Source organism: Netta rufina, assembly GCF_964035555.1.
Source record: "Netta rufina genome assembly, chromosome: 26".
NCBI classification, from domain to species: Eukaryota; Metazoa; Chordata; class Aves; order Anseriformes; family Anatidae; genus Netta; species Netta rufina.
In genome coordinates, this window is record NC_140150.1 from 3809982 (window position 1) to 3826858 (window position 16877).

At 65.1% G+C, this 16877-nt stretch overlaps 1 protein-coding gene across 6 annotated transcripts in view; it reads left to right on the forward strand.

The window, feature by feature from the left end:
* The first annotated feature begins 2049 nt into the window (after positions 1–2049).
* The window catches only part of ATP2B4 (ATPase plasma membrane Ca2+ transporting 4), a 42903-nt gene continuing 28075 nt past the window's right edge, over positions 2050–16877 (forward strand). For all 6 annotated transcript variants that reach the window (XM_084302027.1, XM_084302022.1, XM_084302023.1 and 3 more), the window contains exon 1: positions 2050–2190. The gene's annotated coding sequence lies outside the window, so the exon portion shown is untranslated. The remainder of the gene's footprint in view (positions 2191–16877) is intronic.

Consider the following 16877-nt stretch of genomic DNA (forward strand, 5'->3'; position numbering starts at 1 on the left):
CTCCTTCCAAGCTCCGAAAACCCTGTTTTAGAAGGCCCTTAGGTCTCAACAGCAGCTCAGCGCCCAGCCCGCTGGCAGCACCGTCTGCCCTCTGCACCCCCAGCTCTTTTTCGAGCTGTTCTGCGGTCACCCAGACCTGAGGTGCTCAGTGCACCATGCTTAATTTTATTTTTTTTTTTGGGGGGGGGGGGGAGCAGGACATTGGCTTAAACCCACCCTGCTTCCTTTTTGCTGCTCTGTGGTGGACAAACCGTGCTCAGAGATGGAAGATGCCCGAGTGCGCTCGGTGACGGGCGGCGCGCTCTTGTCCTGAGAGCCCCAGGTCCCATAAGAAGGACTCACCACGAGGGTTTAACTCCCCAGGAGAATGCCGGGGGGGGCCCCACCACCGAATATCGGCAGTCTGGGTGCTCCACGGTGCTGGGTGCTGTGAGGGACCTCCCCGACTTCCCTGCCTGGCCAAGCACCGAGCTGGGGGGACGCCCCATGGGGTCGGTGCAGGGAAAGCGCCGGTGCCTGCTCCCCGTCCCCGCTGAGCCAGGGGACAAGGATGGGGACAAGGATGGCGCGCAGGGGCTCTGCTCACCTGGGGGACACCCAGCACCCAGCGGAGACATTTTAGCAGCACACATTTGGCTTCACAGCTCCACGAGGCTGGGGAGGAACCCCCCAGCAAAGAGCCCAAAGCGTTTGCTGGGGGCTGCGCGCGCGGGACCCTTGGGTTACCCTCCCCTGGCACCACTCCGAGCGCAAAATTATCGAGGTGCAGGCCCTCGAAGGGGGGGAAAAAAATGTTACGAGCGTTAAACCAGGGCTTGGGCGCGCGCAGATGTTACACTGGTTTAGCTTGAACTGGGTTGCGTGCCCAAACAACAGGATTAGTGCTGAGGGAAGGCTGCCGACACCCAGCGTTGCACCAGGGCCGCTGCGATGCCGCCTGGTGCCTCTCTTGGTGTGCGTGTTTTCTCCTCGTTTCTCCCCCCCAAAAAATAAAGGGGTGAGGGTTGGGTCTGTCAGGGTGAGGGGGCCGTGGTTTGTGCTCGAGCCTCTACAGCTGGAGGAGTGCGTGCGCCCTCCTGGGTGACACCGGCACCCGGTGGCCTTGGGGACGGCAGGGGGCTGCGCCCTATTTTGGGGGGGCTGCCCCCCGTGTTTTGTGGGGCTGCGCACACCCCGATGGGCACGGGGCAGCTCAGGGAGGACAAAACTCAGTGCCCCTGAGGAACCCTAAATTTTTTATCACGGTTGGTGGTGCTCCGGAGATCCCCGTGCCCGGAGCAGGGAGGGTTTTGGGCACGGGGGTACCCCCCTTGCTTTGGGGTCCACACCCCGTTTTGGGGCACCCACTCCATTTTGGGGCACCCACTCCATTTTGGGGTACGCACCCTGCTTTGGGGCACCCCCCCCCCAGTTTGGGACACCCCTGCTGCGGGTGGGGGAGTCCCCACTGCTTTGGGGGCGCACGCACCTCACCTCCATGGGGCTCAACCCACGCCCCCCAGGGGGGTGCAGCCACTGCGGGGGGGGGGGTCCCATAGGGCTTGGGGGTGCCCCCACAACCCAAGCGGGGGGGGGGGGGCTACACCGGGCGGGTGCTTCCCAGAGCCTTGGGGTGCCAAAACCCTTTTGCACCCCCAGTGCCGGGGGGGGGGGGGCACAGGGTGGTGGTGGGCGTGCGCTGCCCGAGGGGGGGGGCACATTGTAGGGGTTCTCCATGCATTACACCTCCCGGGGGGGGTACAGCACAAAGTGGGGGGGACCCCAATAAATGGGGATGGGGGGGGGGACCCCAATGAATGGGGAAGGGGAGGGGGGACCACGGTGGTGGCCACCAAGGGCGCTGCGCATCCCCCCCACCCCGGGGGGGGGGTTGCACGGAGGGGGTCCGGGGGGGGGTGCACACCCCAGGGAAGGGACGAGGGGGGGGCGAGGACCCCCGGGTGCCCCTCCCCGTCCCCCTTAAGCGGCCGCCACCTTAAGAGGGCCCCTCCCCCGGCGGGCGGGGGCCAGCCCGGCTCGGCTCGGCACGGCTCGGGGGGGGGGATTGGGGGGGTTGCCATGACAAGCAGTTTCTCCCGCTAGCCCCGGAGCTCGCCGCCTTCCTCCTCCTCTTCCTCCTCCTCCTCCTCCTCCTCCTCCCATGGCCTCCCGGGGGGGCTCCGCCGGTAGCCGGGGCTGGGCGCAGAGCCGGTGAGTTTGGGTTTATTTTTTTTTGGGGGGGGGGGGTTATTTTTATTATTATTGTTTTTTTGGGGTGTTGTACGTTGGGGGAAGAGTCTGGGGGGGTCGCAGCTGCTGTCCTCACCCCGTAGGAGGGGAGGGACCCCCCCCTTTTTGAGCCCCCCCTCCCCGTCTCCAAGTCTCCGGGGAGGAAGGGACGGAGCGGGGGGGGGGGGCGCAGCGCAGCAGGTGGGATGGGGGGGCTCAAATGGGGTGTGGGGGGGCTAAAATGGGGAGGGGGGGTGCTAAAATAGAGGGGGGGGCTGTGTCTTGGTCCCTTATCCCCCCCCCCCCCCCGGGAGCGATGCGCATCCCCCAGCCTCGGCGCTGCGCGACCCCAAATGGGGGAGGGTCCTTGGGGGGGTGTCACGGTCTTTGGGGGGGGGGGGTGAGGGTCTCTGGGGGGGTCTATAGGGAGCGTGGAGGGTCCTAATGGAGGGTGCACCCTGTTTTTGGGGGGGGGTTGAAGGAGCCTTGCCTGCGTCCTGCAACTTGTTGCTCGCCCCTATTTTTTTTGGGGGGGGTGTCAGGGTTTGGGGCTGCGTGTGGCCGTGGGGGGGGGGATTGGAGGGTACAAAAAGGGTGGTGGGGGCACAAAATGGGGAGGGGGGCAGGATGCAGCCACTGCCTCCAGCCCTGGGCACGCCGCAGCTTGGCAGCGGGGCCAGAGGGATGGGCAGAGGCAGCGCAGGGCTGGGGGGGGGGGGGGGGGCAGCGCCTTGCGGCAGCCCAAGGACGATGCAGGGGGGGCTGTCGTGTCGTGTCCCCCCCCCAAAAAAAGAAAAAAAAAATAATAAATCAATCCCTTTCCCTTGGGGGCTGCTTGCCCGAGGCGGACGATCGCATCCACAGCAGGAGCGGAGGAGTGGGGAGAGTGGGGGGGGGCAGGGAAAAATGGGGGAAAAAAAGGGGAAAAATGAAAAGTGGTGAGGCTGTGGCCCCCCGTGGCCGGCGGGTCTGGCTCCTGCCCCTTGTCTGCAGCGAGGTCCTGGATCCGCAGTGCTCCGTCCCCCCCAGCATCCCCCCATGGGCGCACGGCACCCCCCTGGGCACGACCCCCCGGGGGTTGGGGGGGGTCCTGGGGTGGCGGCGTGGGGCTGGGTGGGCCCCCCCCCCATTGCTAGAGGCGAGCTGGGTGCTGGGAAGGGCGCGGGAGGAGGGACAATAGGTTATTGTCCTCTTATCTCTGGAGACCTGAGCTTGGGTGGGGGCTCGCTTTGCAAACCCCGAAGCCTCCTCGCAGCCTGTTTGCGCCCGGCGGGGCGGAGGTGTGGGTGCTGGGGGGGCACTGCTTCGTGCCCCCCACCCCGCACGGCTGCGGTGCTGCTGTTTGCATGTCCGGCACGCTGGGTTTGTGCTGGCTGCGTGGCTCCAGACGGTGCCCTCGACCTCAATCCTGTGCTTCCCGGAGCACCGAAAGGCACCTGAATTATTTTGTGGGGAGCAGGAGGAGCAAACCCCCCCCCCCCCGATTCCCTCTGCTCCCCCCCCTGCTGCAAGGCTTTGTCCTGCGGGCAGCCCCTGGGTGCCCAGCCCCAGGAATTGCCACCCCAGACCCCTCAGGGTGGCAGGGACAGGGTGTCCCCCCCCCCCCAAACCGCAGCTCGTGCTCTCCGGGGATGAATGGAGAGAGCCGGGGGGGGGGTCCTGGAGGCCTCCCAACATCCTCGTGCCCTTTGCTTCCCCGCAGCCGTCGCCTCTGCTCTCAGATCCGTGCTTTTCCTGCCCCGTGCCAAAGCTGGCGCGGCCCCGCCGTGATGGAGGAGGTGCCCGTGCTGGCTGCCTTCGCCTTGGGCAGGGCACCCGAGCGGCCCCGCGGAGCTTCCCCATTCCTCCAGCGGCCCCGGAGCGCCGTGCCCTGCACCGTGCCCAGCCCCTCGGGGCTCAGGTTCCTTCCCCGACCCACCCTCGCCCGCAGCGGGGCCGTGGGTGCCGCGCCGGGGACGCTTTCGAGCCCCCAGCTTGGTGCTGGCACCTTCCCCGGGGAGACGAGCTCGCCGGGGCGATGCTGCCAGAGCTGCAGGTAGAGGCTTGAGAAGGTGCAGGGTGGCGTCACCGCCTGGTTTTTGGGTGTTTTTTTTTTATGGGGTTGAGACGGTGACGGAGGGAATTCCCTGCGCTGGCTGCCTGGCGTGCCGTGGCTCTGGCTCCTGCAGCGCCGGGGATGCCGGTGCCGGTGCCGCGCGTCCTGCCCTGCGCCGTGCCCACGGAGCTGGGAGCGGCCGTGGGGCGACCGCAGGTCCCGGGGAAGGGTGAGTAAGAGCAGGGAGGGACTGCTGCTCCCCCACACCATTGTTGTGCAGCAGAGAGCACCGGGGTGGAGCCCTGCGCGGAGTTCCCCCCTTCCCCAGGGCCTTTTCTGCCTCTGCCCCGGGGAGCTGCCGGCACCTTCCCTGCCCGCGCCGTGGCTGCGGGTTCCCTGCACGCTCCCTGCTCACCTCCTTTTATTTTTTTTATAAATTAATATATATTTACCCTTGCTAGGCCATGCTTTTGCCCACGGCAGTCGCCAGCACCCGTTGCAGCTCCGTGGAAGGAGCCTGCAGGGATCTGGGGGGACGCGAGGAGCCCGGCGCCGAGCGGCGGCTGTAGGGCGAGCGGCGGTTCCCCTTATCTCCTGCCCCCCTTATCTCCTGCCCCCCTTATCTACCAGCTGCTCCCCTTATCTGCTGCTCCCTTTATCTTGCTCCCCTTATCTACCTTCTGCTCCCTCCCCAGGGCACCCGGGCCCCTCCCCGGGGGGGGGGAGGCTGCGCTGTGCTCGGCAAATCGCTGCTGCTCTCCGTGCCGGGGGGACACCACGGTGCCTCGATGGGGTGTGGAGGGGTGGCCACGGCGTGTGCCGAGAGGTGTCACCCCCTCCGGCGTCCCCAAATCCCTTCGTCTCGCCAGAGGCTGCTGGGATGGGAGCCAAGCGGGCTCGGGGATGCGGCGTGAGGCTGGGATGTGGAGAAGTGGTGGAAGAGGAAAGAAATCGGCCTGGGTGAGCTGGGGAACCGAGCCCGTCCCTGTCACCCTCGTGTCCTGGGCAGGAGGGACCGAGGACCCGTCCCGTGGTGCTGGAGATGCTCCCGGGGGATGCAGCTCCCAGCTTTGGGCGCAGTGGGAGGGGAAGGGGCTGCTCTCCCTGGGGAAAAAAAAAATCCTCCCTCTGTGCAAAACCCTCATTCCGTGCCAAATCCTCCCTCCTGTGACAAGGGGGGGAGCGCAGTGACCGGCTGGAGGGGAGGGACGTGGGGGTGGTGGCGCCCTGTCCTCCCCCACTCGTGTCCCCTGGTGCAGGTCCACGGTGCGGCCGTGGGAGCCCCGCTCCCCGCCAGGGCTTCCCGAGCCTCGGCTAACGAACCGTCCGACTTTGATGTTTTAATTAGTCGCTTTTGGCTTTAATGCGGAGGGATAATAGAGTTTCCGCGGACTTATAAATCCTGCCCCTCGATTTGTTCATTAGAAAAGGGGAGGGAAAGAAAAAAAAAAAAAAGAAGAAGAAGAAGGCAGCAGCGCTAACCCTGGGTAGGGAAAGGAAGAAAGCAAAGGCAGGAGACGTGCGGAGCGCATGACGAGTGGCTGGCGTGTCACTCGCCGGGATGGGGACTCATTAAAGCGCTAATTAAGCAACCCAGATCCTCCGACAGCTCCCCGTGAGTAAGAGCTGAGCGCGGTGCCCTCCCGCCTGGGAGCTCCTGGCTCTGGGTTTTACCTGGGGGAGCCGAGGTGTGGGGCTGGGGATTGGGGCGCGGGGTGCTCCGGCACGTGGAGAGGGCCCTGGGGGGACCCTGGCGTGGGCATACGGGGCCGCGGAGCGCTTCCAGGCTGCCCCCATGGGGGACCTGTCCCATCTGCGTCCCCCACCCATGCTGGGATACGCGGGGACTCCTCGGTGGGTGCAGGATTTGGCCGCCTGTCCCCTCTGCTTTGTGCTGGCGAGGAAACTTTGGCTTCCATGGCAGGGATGAGTCGGCAGCCGGGCACCAAAACCCGAAGCAGCCGGGCGCTCCGGCGTCCCCAGGCTGCGCCCGCCGTGTCGGTGCCGTGCAAATCCGAGGCCTTTTTATTTATTTTAAGGCGATTAACGTGTATTTTTTTCCCCCCCCTCTGCTGAAGCCACCGGGGTCTGCAGGATGCAGCGAGGCGCTGGGGTGCCTGGGCAGCGCGTCGGAGCCCTACCCGGAAGAGTTTGGCCGGCAGGGGATGGGGAGGGAGGAATCCGATCCCGATCCCTCCCGCTCGCCGACGGGAGCCGAGCGCGGCGCTTCCCAGGGCCTGCTGCTGCTGCTGCCCCCGGCCAGGCGGCCCGGGGAGGGGGGTCTGCACCCCGTGTCCCCCCCGATTTCTCCGCCGTCGAGGCCGCCGCCGGCTCCTCTTTGTCTCGGGTGCGTTAAGGTCAGCCCTGCCCGCCGCGGCGCCGTCCCGCAGGGAGCTGGGAGCAAGCCGGAGCCTTGTGCCGCGGGGTCCTGACCCCAGCATCCTCCTCCTCCTCCTCCCTGTGAGCAGGAGGAAGGCTTGGGGCTGTGCTCCATGCAGGGGGCTGTGTCTGGTAACAGGGGGGGCGGTGGGGAGGGCTGAGACCCGAGGGGATCGCTGCAGCGGTGGCAACCCCAAAGCCTCCCCCGGGGCCGGGGCCGGGACCCGAAAGCGCCGCTCGCTCGCGGCTCCTGCGCTCCCCGGGCTAAAAATAAGCTGGAGGTGCTGAGGCTGCTCGGCCCGGGGGGGCTGCTGAGAGCTCGGCCCCGCCGGGGTCTGGCCGGGGCTCGCCGCGACCTTTGCTCTTTGAGCAGCGGATCCCCCGCTCGGCTTTTCAGGTCCGGGCTCAGATTTCGGGCAGAAGGCGGCCGATTTGCAGCGCCGCTTCCTAAGGTGCTAATTCAGGACCCCGCTGGGCAGCTCGGGCTCCGTCGTCCCTTTCCTTTCCCTTGGCTTTCCCCGGCCGTGGTGTTCGCCCTCCCTCGTGTGTGGCTTTTTATCATCTTATTCCTGCGAGTCGCCGAGCTCAGAGGTGCCAATGCTCCGTTTTTCGCCCCAGCCCTCCCAGAGACTCAGCAGCGCAGCGCTCCGGCTTTTTATCTCTTCCTTCCCACCTTCTTGCAAGCCACTTGAAAGTAACCCCGGGCTGGCGAAGCGCTTGGCTGCTGCGGGCAGAGCTCGGGCTGGGCTGTGCGGATGCTTTTTACCCGGCGGTGGCAGCGCCGCTCACGGCCGCGTGCCATCCGTCAGGCTGTCACCGCCGCGGGCAGCCAAGGGACGCGAGGACACGCGAGAAGATGGCTCAGGCCCGCGGGCAGCTTCTGCCTCGGCTGCTTTCGGAAGCCCCAGCCGTGAGGTTTGCTGTGAAAGCCGAGCTCGGGGTGACGTGGGAGGGGGACGGATGCGGGTGTGATGTGCTGGAGGGGCCGTTTGGGGCAGGGGATGTTTGGGAAGCTCCCGGTTCTGGCTGCCACCTGCGCAGAACCCACCCAGGAGGAGCCACAAATTTATTTGGAAAAACCCTGTGAGCACCAGCGACAAAAAAAAAAATAAGGGGTGAGATATCCTGGTGGCAGAGGAGCCCCAGGAGGGCTGCGGGAAGGCAGAGCTGTGCCTGGCGAGGGTCACGTCCCTCGTGCCAGGAGAGGAGGAAAGCTGCAGCAGCAGCAGCCCGCTGGGACGCGTTACTCAGTGCCGGGATTTATCCCGCGTCCGGGCGGAGGGACCTGGCTGCCTCTGCCCGGGGGCACTGGGGAAACTGGGGAGTGAATCAGCTGCGGGGAGCCGGGACCGTAAACCCGGCTTGGCTGTGGAAAAACTGAAAGCGTGGCTCCTGCTCCTCTTTCCTGGGTGTCCTCGTGCAGACGTGGCTCTGAGTCACCGCATCCTGCCCGACGCCGCCTGGGGAAAGCGCAGGGGCCGGGAGCTGTGGGGTGCTGAGGGGCCGGGCTGCTCCCCGAGCCGGTGACACCGCAGGGAGAGCTCCTGTGACCCGAGACACCCGCGTCCCCACGGCCACGCTGCTGAAGTGTGAAAGTGCCCAGCCCGCGTTTTCCAGGGTGACTAGTGCTGGCTATTTTTAGTCGTCCAGGCTGGGCTCGGCTAAATGATGTCTTTTGAGTTTTATTTGAGGGAGGAGGGGCGAAGCGGAGCCTTTTCCCGAGTGACGAATTGCTCGTGGAGCTGACCCCAAGTGGATTATCCAAAACCAAAAAGGGCCGGACCGGCTGAGTGCTCGGGCAGTTTCCTCCTCGGAGAGCGCCGTGCCGCCCCGAGCGAGCTCCTTGGGGAAGGAGAAATCCCCCTTCCCTTGGGGAGAAACCTAATCTCATCCTGCTACCTGCTCCTGCATCCCAGGGGATGCGCTGTGCCCCCCGAGGACCAGCCCTGGGAGCGCTGTTCAGCTCCGCAGGGGGGTTGAGCCTGCGGGCTGCTCTTCCCATGGGCGGCTGGAATCACTCGGGTGTGCTCTGGGTGCCAAAACGCAGCTGAGCACTGCTCCCGGAGGAGAGGCTGCTTTGCCTGCTGGGGAAGGAGGCTGAAGCCGTGTTCTGCAGGTGGATTTTTTTGGGGAGGCTCAGCCAGGGTGCTACAGAGGTGGCCGCTTGGGTACCCAGTGGGTGCTCGAGGGTTGGGTGCTGCCCTGGGCTGGGCTCTGGTGAGCCCAAATCCTTCAGCATCGCCTTCTGCCTCCGCTCACTGCTGGATTCTGGTGTGTTGAGGCTGTAGTGCTATCTCCCGACCCGCTGCCTTTAATCTCCTTTAATTCATTGCGTCCCTTCTCGCCGTTGTTTTTCCTCTCTCCCCGTCCCTGCCTGCCATCTGCAGACGCGCTCGGCTGCCGCGCGCCAGGCTTCACCTCGCGCCGCCGTCCTGCGCCCGCGTTCAGCTGCCTGCTCGGGGTGGAGCAGGCGGCGTTTCCTTGTTTTTCTCTCCCCTGCAGCATCTGCATGTTTCTCTGCAGGGCAGCAGCCGGGGGAATCCTCTCGCTCCTGCAGTTGGACGTGAAATGCATCAAATCCGTGCAAGGCGCTGCAGCTCGCGCTCCTGCGGCGCAAGGGGGGGGTGCGTGCGGGGTCTCTGCTGCTCTCTCCCTGGGCAGATGCCACCCGGAGGCTTGCGGTGTTTCCTGCCCTGGCTGGCACTGCGCTCAGGGGACTGTCCCTTTTCCCTCTGGAAAGGACAATGAAGGGATCCTCCCTTCCTCCTGCCACTCCTCTGGCCGCAGCTGCCTGCAGCCTCGCTGTTTTCCCAGCCCTGCGGCGTGCGCAGGAGCCTTGCTGCGCTCCTGCCCTGCTCGAGGGATGGGTTCGGGAAGCAGGGACCCGGAGGAGAGGGCAGGGCTTCCCCAAACCTCTCTGCCCTGCAGCAGGAGGTCAGTGTGGAGGACGAGGAAGCCTCGCTCACCCCGGTGCTGTGCTGCTCGGCTCGGTGGCGGCGAGCGGGGAGCCAGCAGCCGGCTCAGCACCATCCGCTCGCTTTATTCCAGGCAGATCCTCTGGCAGCAGAGCGCCCTCGACGCCCCGATCGCTGCAGTAATCTCCTGCCCTATCGCTGCTAAAGCCGCTATTATCCCCGGATTAGCCCTGGAGCTTCGATACCCACCTGTACGCACGCCTGTTCGAGGCCGGGGCTGCCGCGGCCGTGCTGCCCGCAGGGTCCCCTGAGCGCAAAGCGGTGACCGTCCCGCTGTCACCTCGGGTGACCTCGTGGCTCAGAGGCAGTTTGTTCAGAGGGCAGGGAGCGCTGCTCGGCTGTTTTAGGGCAGCTGGGTCTGTGCCAGGTGGGGCACGGCTCAATGTAGGGCTTGGGGTGCTGCACCCCCATTTAATGGGGTGGCTGTGGCAAGGGGGTGCCCTGAGCGTTGTGCCTGGCTCTGCTGCGAGGGTCGCTGCCCCCAAGTGGAGTTGCCTCAGGCTGGTTGGTTTTTGGCGTTGCTGTGGGTTGAAGGCAGGGTTTTAATGGGGTGAGCTGCAGGCTGCTTCCATCACCGTGGGGTTGCAATTTGTGGGCACGAAAGGTGAGTGTGGTGGCAAAACCCAGGAGGTGGGCAAGTGCCAGTGGGGCTGGGAGGCACCCCCAAGCTTGGGGGACACCCGTGGGCAGCAGGAGCCTCGCCGGCAACTTCGTGCTGAGCCCTGAGGGAAGAGCTATCCCAGTGCCTCTGGGTTACTGGTGCAACTGGAAGCCACTGGGGCGGTGCCTGAAGGACAGCAGGAGGGAGCGTGGGGGGCTTGGGGCACAGCGCAAGGAGGGCGCTGGGTCTAGATGGGGCCAGGCACAAGGGCACGTGCTGGGGGACAGGGCCATGGGTCCCGTCCGCTTTGGGGACACCGAGGGGGGGCTGCCCCCAGCTGCTGGCACCCGGTGGTGATTTTGGGGCTGGCGCAGAGCAGCGCAGCCCGGAGCGAGCCTCTCCGCCAGGGCTCAGCCTGGGCAGGGCGACTCTTCAATCTATCGGCGCTTTAATTAAAGCACGTTAACGGCTTTCAGATGCATCGACACCTGGCGTAGGCAGAGGACCTAATAACTGGGGAACGTGTTAGCTGCCTGCGGGTTACCTTGGGGCTGCGGCTGGCACTTGTGGGAAGTGCAGCTCTAACAAAGAGGCTTCAAAGAACGGCCCCGGCGTGCGCTTTCCCTGCTCAGCCCCACGTGGTCTCCCCACATCCCCCCCTGCCCTGGAGATGCAGGACAAGGGGGTGTCCCGAGGCACTGAGGAGGGGGATTTTGGCTGTGGGATTGCCCGGGGGCAGCAGTGGGGTGAGGGCTGGGTGCTGCGTGGCTCACCCTGTGCGTGGGGTGGGTGCCCCCTTGCCTCTCCATCCCAACCCCGTTGTTCGGCTCCAGCACTGCGCCAGCGAGCCCCTCTCCTCGCTGCCATTTCCCTCCCCGTTCCCTCACGTGTGGCTTTATTACTTCTTATTTTTTTTAAAGCAGATTGCTGCTATTTGCTTAAAGAGCTGCTTCTCCAGCCCCGGGCCGTGGGGGAGCCTGGCGGGGCCGGGGCGTGCGCGCGCGCTCCCGCGATATTTTGCATTATCCTGAGCAACTGGCTCGGATTAGCTAGTCCTTCCCCTGCCCCTCCCCGTGCTCTCTTGGCCCATCTGGCTCTCCTCTCTTATTTATTGGTACATATTTTCCAGGCTCTGATTTGCCTCTTCTGCAAAGCCGCCGCTCTGCCCAGATTTGATCTCCCGATGATATCACGGGCTTCGCTCGGCGAGGGTCTAATTTGGTGCCGGGGATGCAGGGCTTTCTTCCCTCGTATAAATATTGCCTTTTGGTCTTCTGCGTCGCTCCCTCTCTCCCTCCCTCCCTTTAATTAGACTTCTTACTGCATGGAACAGTTTGCAGTTATATATGGAAAACAGCCTACACTTTCCCAGGAGCGGGGCATGTCGGGAAGGGAAGCGGCGAGCAGCCGGCGCGCTCGCCCTGGGAGCGCGGGTGTTTTTCCTATCGCAGGCACGCTTCTGCTGCCTTTGCTTTTTTAACCCTTTTGGGGCGAGGAGGGGGCTTCCACCCCCCCCCACCCCTCAGCCTGGTTGCTTACCTTTCCCTTTTCTCCTCCCCAAATCCCCGCTGTTTGTTTGGAGCTCTGAGTGGAGAAGCCCGGACGTCCCGGTGACGCAGCGCGAGGGAAACCCGCGAGCATGGGTGGGAGAAGTGACCCGTGATGTGAGCTGGAGCCGACACCGTTGGGAGCAGAGGGGACAGCCACCCCGTCCCCAGCCCGTGTGGCAGCGTCCCCTCGGCCGTGTCCCTGCTGCTGGCCTCGGGGTCGGGCACCCAGCTTGGGGACGTGCCCGTGGTGCCGTCCCTGCTGCCCTCCAGCACTGGGGTGGCCGGGCGCATCGGGGTTCCCCTCTACTGGGCTGCACCCACGCTTTGGGGAGACCCTGGGCATCAAGTCCAGGTGTCAAACAAGCTCTGTGCCCCCTGCCTCAGTTTCCCTTGCTGTGACCAGGAGGGATTTGATCGCTGTTTCTTATTTTCTTTGCACGTGCTCTCTCTTTTCGCCGAGGAAGCGGCTCGTCGCGCCGGCGGAGAGGTTAGTGCTGTGCGCCCGCCGCCGGCATCGCTCCCCAGGGACACCCTGCGGTGGGACAGGGGGCTCAGCCTCACCCCCCCGGTGATACAGAGCCCCCAGCTACATGCAGGGGAGGGAACCAAACCCATCCCAAGGGGAAGCCCGGCTGTGGACGTCCCCTGTGGGTTCTGGGGTGTATAGGGCCGGTGGGGTGCTCACCAACCCCACGGGTGACAGCAAACGCAGCCGATGCTCCTCCCAGCTGCTGCTGGAGGAAGTGGCGGGGCCTATTTTAAGCCCCCGGGGATGTTCAGGGTAGGAATCCCCTCTCCCTGTGTAATCCTGCTAAAAATACCGTGGCTGTACCCATGCGCCCCGGCCGCTCGCTCTCTGCTTCTCCGGGTGTTGTTTTGCCTGCGAGACGCCCTCGGTCTCCGTGGGTCGGTGCCTGCCTGCTACTTCGTTTTATTTTAAGCCGAGCTATTTCTCCTCTCCCTGAAGAGGGTGCGGAAAGGTGGGAGTCGGGACTGCCGGGATCTCCTCCCGGCTGGGGGCTGGCGGAGGGCTGCAGCCCCCCCGGCACCTCGCTGCCTCAGTTTCCCCACCCCCGTATGGTGCAGGGGGGCAAGGTCCAGCCCCCTCCAGGACGTTGCCATGCTGATTAACGGGCCGTAATTAATCCCCTCCTGCACGCAGGGGTGCTGTTCCTGGGAATGAGGCGTGTTGGAGCCACGGGGAGCTCTGGTTTGTGGGGCTGTGGCAGTCAGAGCCCAGCAAGTTCCCAAACCTGTGGTGTCCCCAGGCTGGGTGGGGGAGCCGAAGGGAGCCCGGGACTCGGTGCAGGCTGGCTCAGATGTGTGCCTGGTGGCCAAATCTGATGGGTGTTTGGGCCAAATGGGTGTTTGGGCCAAATCTGATGGGGAGCAGAGCGAAAGGGGGGGCACAGCAGGGATGGAGCTGGTCCAGGAGCCTGGTTCTGGTCGCGGTGCCAAGGTCTGGGGTTGCCGCTGCCCCTACAAACGGCTGCGGGGCGGGGAGCACCCCGTCCCTTAGGGAAGGGCTCCGGGCTCCCCCCGTCTTGTGTTGTGCTTTAACCCCATCCTGTGCCCTTTCCTCCAAAGCGTGTCTCCTCCAGCCCAGCCAGTGCTGATGTCCGCTTCCAAGCGATGTTCCCTGCATCAGCGCTTTGGGAGCCCGGCCTCCGAGCATCCCCGTGGGCTTTGCAGGTTCCCTGGAGGCCGAGGGATGTGGGGTGACCCAAAAACCCAGGGCCAGGTCTGCGGGGCGGCGGATCCATGGCTGTGGGGGAGCAGAGAGGGAGCCCTGAGAACGGAGGTGCTGCGGGGTGCCGGGACGGGGCAGAGCTGTGCTCCCTGCTCCCCTCGCCACGAGGGGAATTGCCCAGCGGATCCAACTGGGTTTGGAGGAGAAGGGGAGGGAAAAAAATACATAAAAAAAAAAAGCTTGAGTGAAGTTGCCCAATTGCCCAATAGTTGGCCGGCTGCTGCCTTATCACCGCCCGTGGTGCCTGCGATGCCGGGGCAGGAGGAACCAGTTTCCCAGTGCTGAGCTGGGAGGAGCAGGGGATGAAGGCTGGGGCTCTGCACCACGCGGCGTGGTCGGGCACCACCAGCTCCCACGTCTCAGCCCCTTGTGGCCCCCAGCCCCAGCATCTCCCCTCCCTTGGATGCACCTGGGGCTGCGGCACCCTCTGAAGGCGCCCGGCCCGAGGGGGCTCCAGGTATTTTTGTGCAGCAGAGGCTGGGGCTCGCCTCGTGCCTCCTCCTGCATTCCTCCCCCTGCCCGACGGCTGCGCTACCTTGTAAAGCACAAAAGAATAATGAGAGGAGCCCGGGTGATTTAGTGCAGGCGCCGGGAGAGAAATACCAAGGCCTTAGATGGAAACATTCCCCTTGACAGCTCGCCTGGAGACTCCCTCCGAGGTTTTTTTTTCTTTCTTTCTTTTTTTTTTTTTTTTTTTTTCCACCCCCCTGAAATTCCTCTGCCCTTGGTGGCGAGGGGAAGCCCGGGGGCGCGGGCAGATTCCTGAGCCCCCAGCTCAGAGGCTCCTGCTCCGGCCATGCGCTGGTGGCTTCGGCACATGGATGCCCCATGTGGGAACCCCGGGGCCGGCTCCGGGGCTGGGATTTTGGATTTTGGGGCGCTGTGCTGGGGGGGTGGAGGGGAGCTGCGTCCGAGCTTGTCCTGCGGTGCCGCAGCGCGTCCGGTGCTCTCCTGCCTCTTCGCCGCTTCTTTTGCAAGAGGCGATGGGTGCCTTGGGCGTGCAACAAACCAGTTTTCCTGCCTTGGTGAACAAGAGGCGAAATAGGAGCAAATGTGAGCAGCAGCTGTAATTAGTGGGCTGCTGCCAGCTGCTTGTGCTCCCTGCGGGGGCATGCACCAAGCGGCTGCGCTCCTGCAGCAGGTTGCACCTCGCTGCCCCCTCGCCTGCGCCCTTCTCCTTCCCCTTGGGTCTTAACCTCGTGGCTCAGGCACCGTCCCATCCCTCCAGCGCGCTGCTTTTCGGTCCCTGCAGCCCTGTGGGAGGCAGAGGAGGAGGATGTGCCATGGTGTGAGGCCGCTCAGGTGGGATGCTGCTGCTGCATCCACCGGGGTCATGGTTGTGTGGTTTGTGTCCCCCGCGGGTGCTGCGCCCTTTCCGTCGCCCCCAGATCTGTGCAGATTTGTGGGTGTCTGGGTGGGGATGATGGGGTTGGGGTCAGCTCTGTCTGGGCTGGGTGTGGGAGGGGATCTGGGCTTCGTGGAAGTGGGGAGCAGCTGGTGGCCTGCTGCCCGTGGGGACGAGCATGCGAACCCTCAGGGGTTGGTGGCTTTTGGGGACGTGAGCCCCGACCCATCCAAATCCCCTCCCTGGGCACTTGGCATCGTCCTGGTGCGTGCGTGGTGGTTGTGTGGGAGCCTGCTCCGTGTGGGAATTGGGGATTTGACATGCTCAGGTCCCCCCCTTCCTACAAGATGAAGCTTGGGGGCTTCCTCCCCCTGGGTGCGAAGGGCACAAGGGGTCTCCCCAAATCACCGGGGTCTCCCCAAACGGCCGGGCTCTCCCCTGCCTTTAGGCTCTTGCGTTTCCCCAGCTGTCGGGGACATCCCCGTGCGAGCACCCTGGGGTGCCCAGAGCCTCCCACGCATCAGGCAGCTGCAGGTTGGGTGGCCCTGGGGGGGTTTCCTGCTGGCGGGTGCCCCGCAGCCATCGAATGTCACCATCCCCTCCCCTGGGGCTCCTCGGCGAAGGAAGCGGATGCTGCGGTGGGAGGTGGCAGCAGGGAGGTGACAGCAGGGAGGTGACATCCCGTTGGGGTGCCCCGTGGCAGGGGGGTGATGTTGGGGCACCCCCAGCTCCGGGGAAGGAGCGAGGAGAGCCCGATCCCGGTGTTATTGGGGAGCAGGAGCGGTGGGAGCGGGTCCTGTGCCCTCGTTGCGCGGGCGCTGGCGCAGCGATGGAGCTGCCCGGGTGATGGGTGAGTGCGAGCCTGGCGGGCTCTGCCCAGGGGTGTTTTTGGGGTTTTTTTCATCCTCTTCTCTAACCCCATCGCACGGCGTGTGGCCTCTCTCTGTGGCATCAGGGCGGAGGGCTCAGCTTCCCACGCCGTGACCTTGGCTGCCTGCTGGGAGCCCTGACCCTGGGCTGAATCCCTCGGTCCCGAGAGGGTGCAAATCCTCCGGGGGCTGCGCCAGCCCCTTTGGGATCCGTGCCCCGTGCCCCCGGAGCGTGCCGTTTGCAGCCACGAGCCAGCTCGGCGATTTAGGAGCCTCTCCCCCCGAGAGGAGGGAATGCACCGGGGGCAAGATCGAGCCCGGAGCCGCTCCGGTTTCCTCGTGGGTGTCCGGTGCTGCCGGTGCCGGAGGGGTTAAGCGCGGCGCTGGGCGAGGGGAAGGCTCCCCATGGGTGTTGCTGGGAACGAGGAGCCGAGCCGAGCCGTGCCGCTGCCATCTGCACATTGCGATTTGGTGAGTGTGCGGGGAGGGGCCCCGCGCCCCTGCCCTGGGGCTCCCCCGGCCCCCCGCTTCCTTCTTGGGGAGGGGAAATGGGGACGGTGTGGGGTGGGCACGGGGCTGCGGGGCTGCTCCAAGCGTTTTTTGGGGGGGGCAGAGAAATGCCCGGGGGGCTGCTGCTTGCCCAGGGCACGGCGATTTGGCCAGGGGGGCCCCACGGTGGGAGTCAGGCGGGGTTGGGGGGCGTTGTGCCCTCCCCGAGCCCCCCCCTATGCTGGCCAAGAGCTCCAGCCCCGAGCTTTTGGATCTGTTGGAGGCAGGCAGGGTGCGTCGCACGGAGCTGCCTGCTGAGTGTCCCCGTTGTCTGTCCCCGTGTGCGGGGCTCCCAGCGCGCTCCCCGAGCTCCTGCTCCTGCTCCATCCCCACCACGAGGGGCTGCAGCCCGGCAGAGCCCACCCCTCACCCCTCTCCCACCGACTTTTCTCCTCTCCAGCAGCTCCTTGGCTCAACGGGGTCCGTGCGTGGTGGGAGCAGAGCTGGGGAGAGCAGTTCCTGGATGCTTTTTTTTAAAAAATATCATATTTTTTTTCCTTTTTTTCTCCCCATTTGGCACCGTAAGCAGCATCCCTGGCACAGTTTTCCATTGGCTTTGCCATGGCAACCTCCAGCAGCCGAAAGCTGGGGAGGAGACGGCCCCCATGGCACGGCT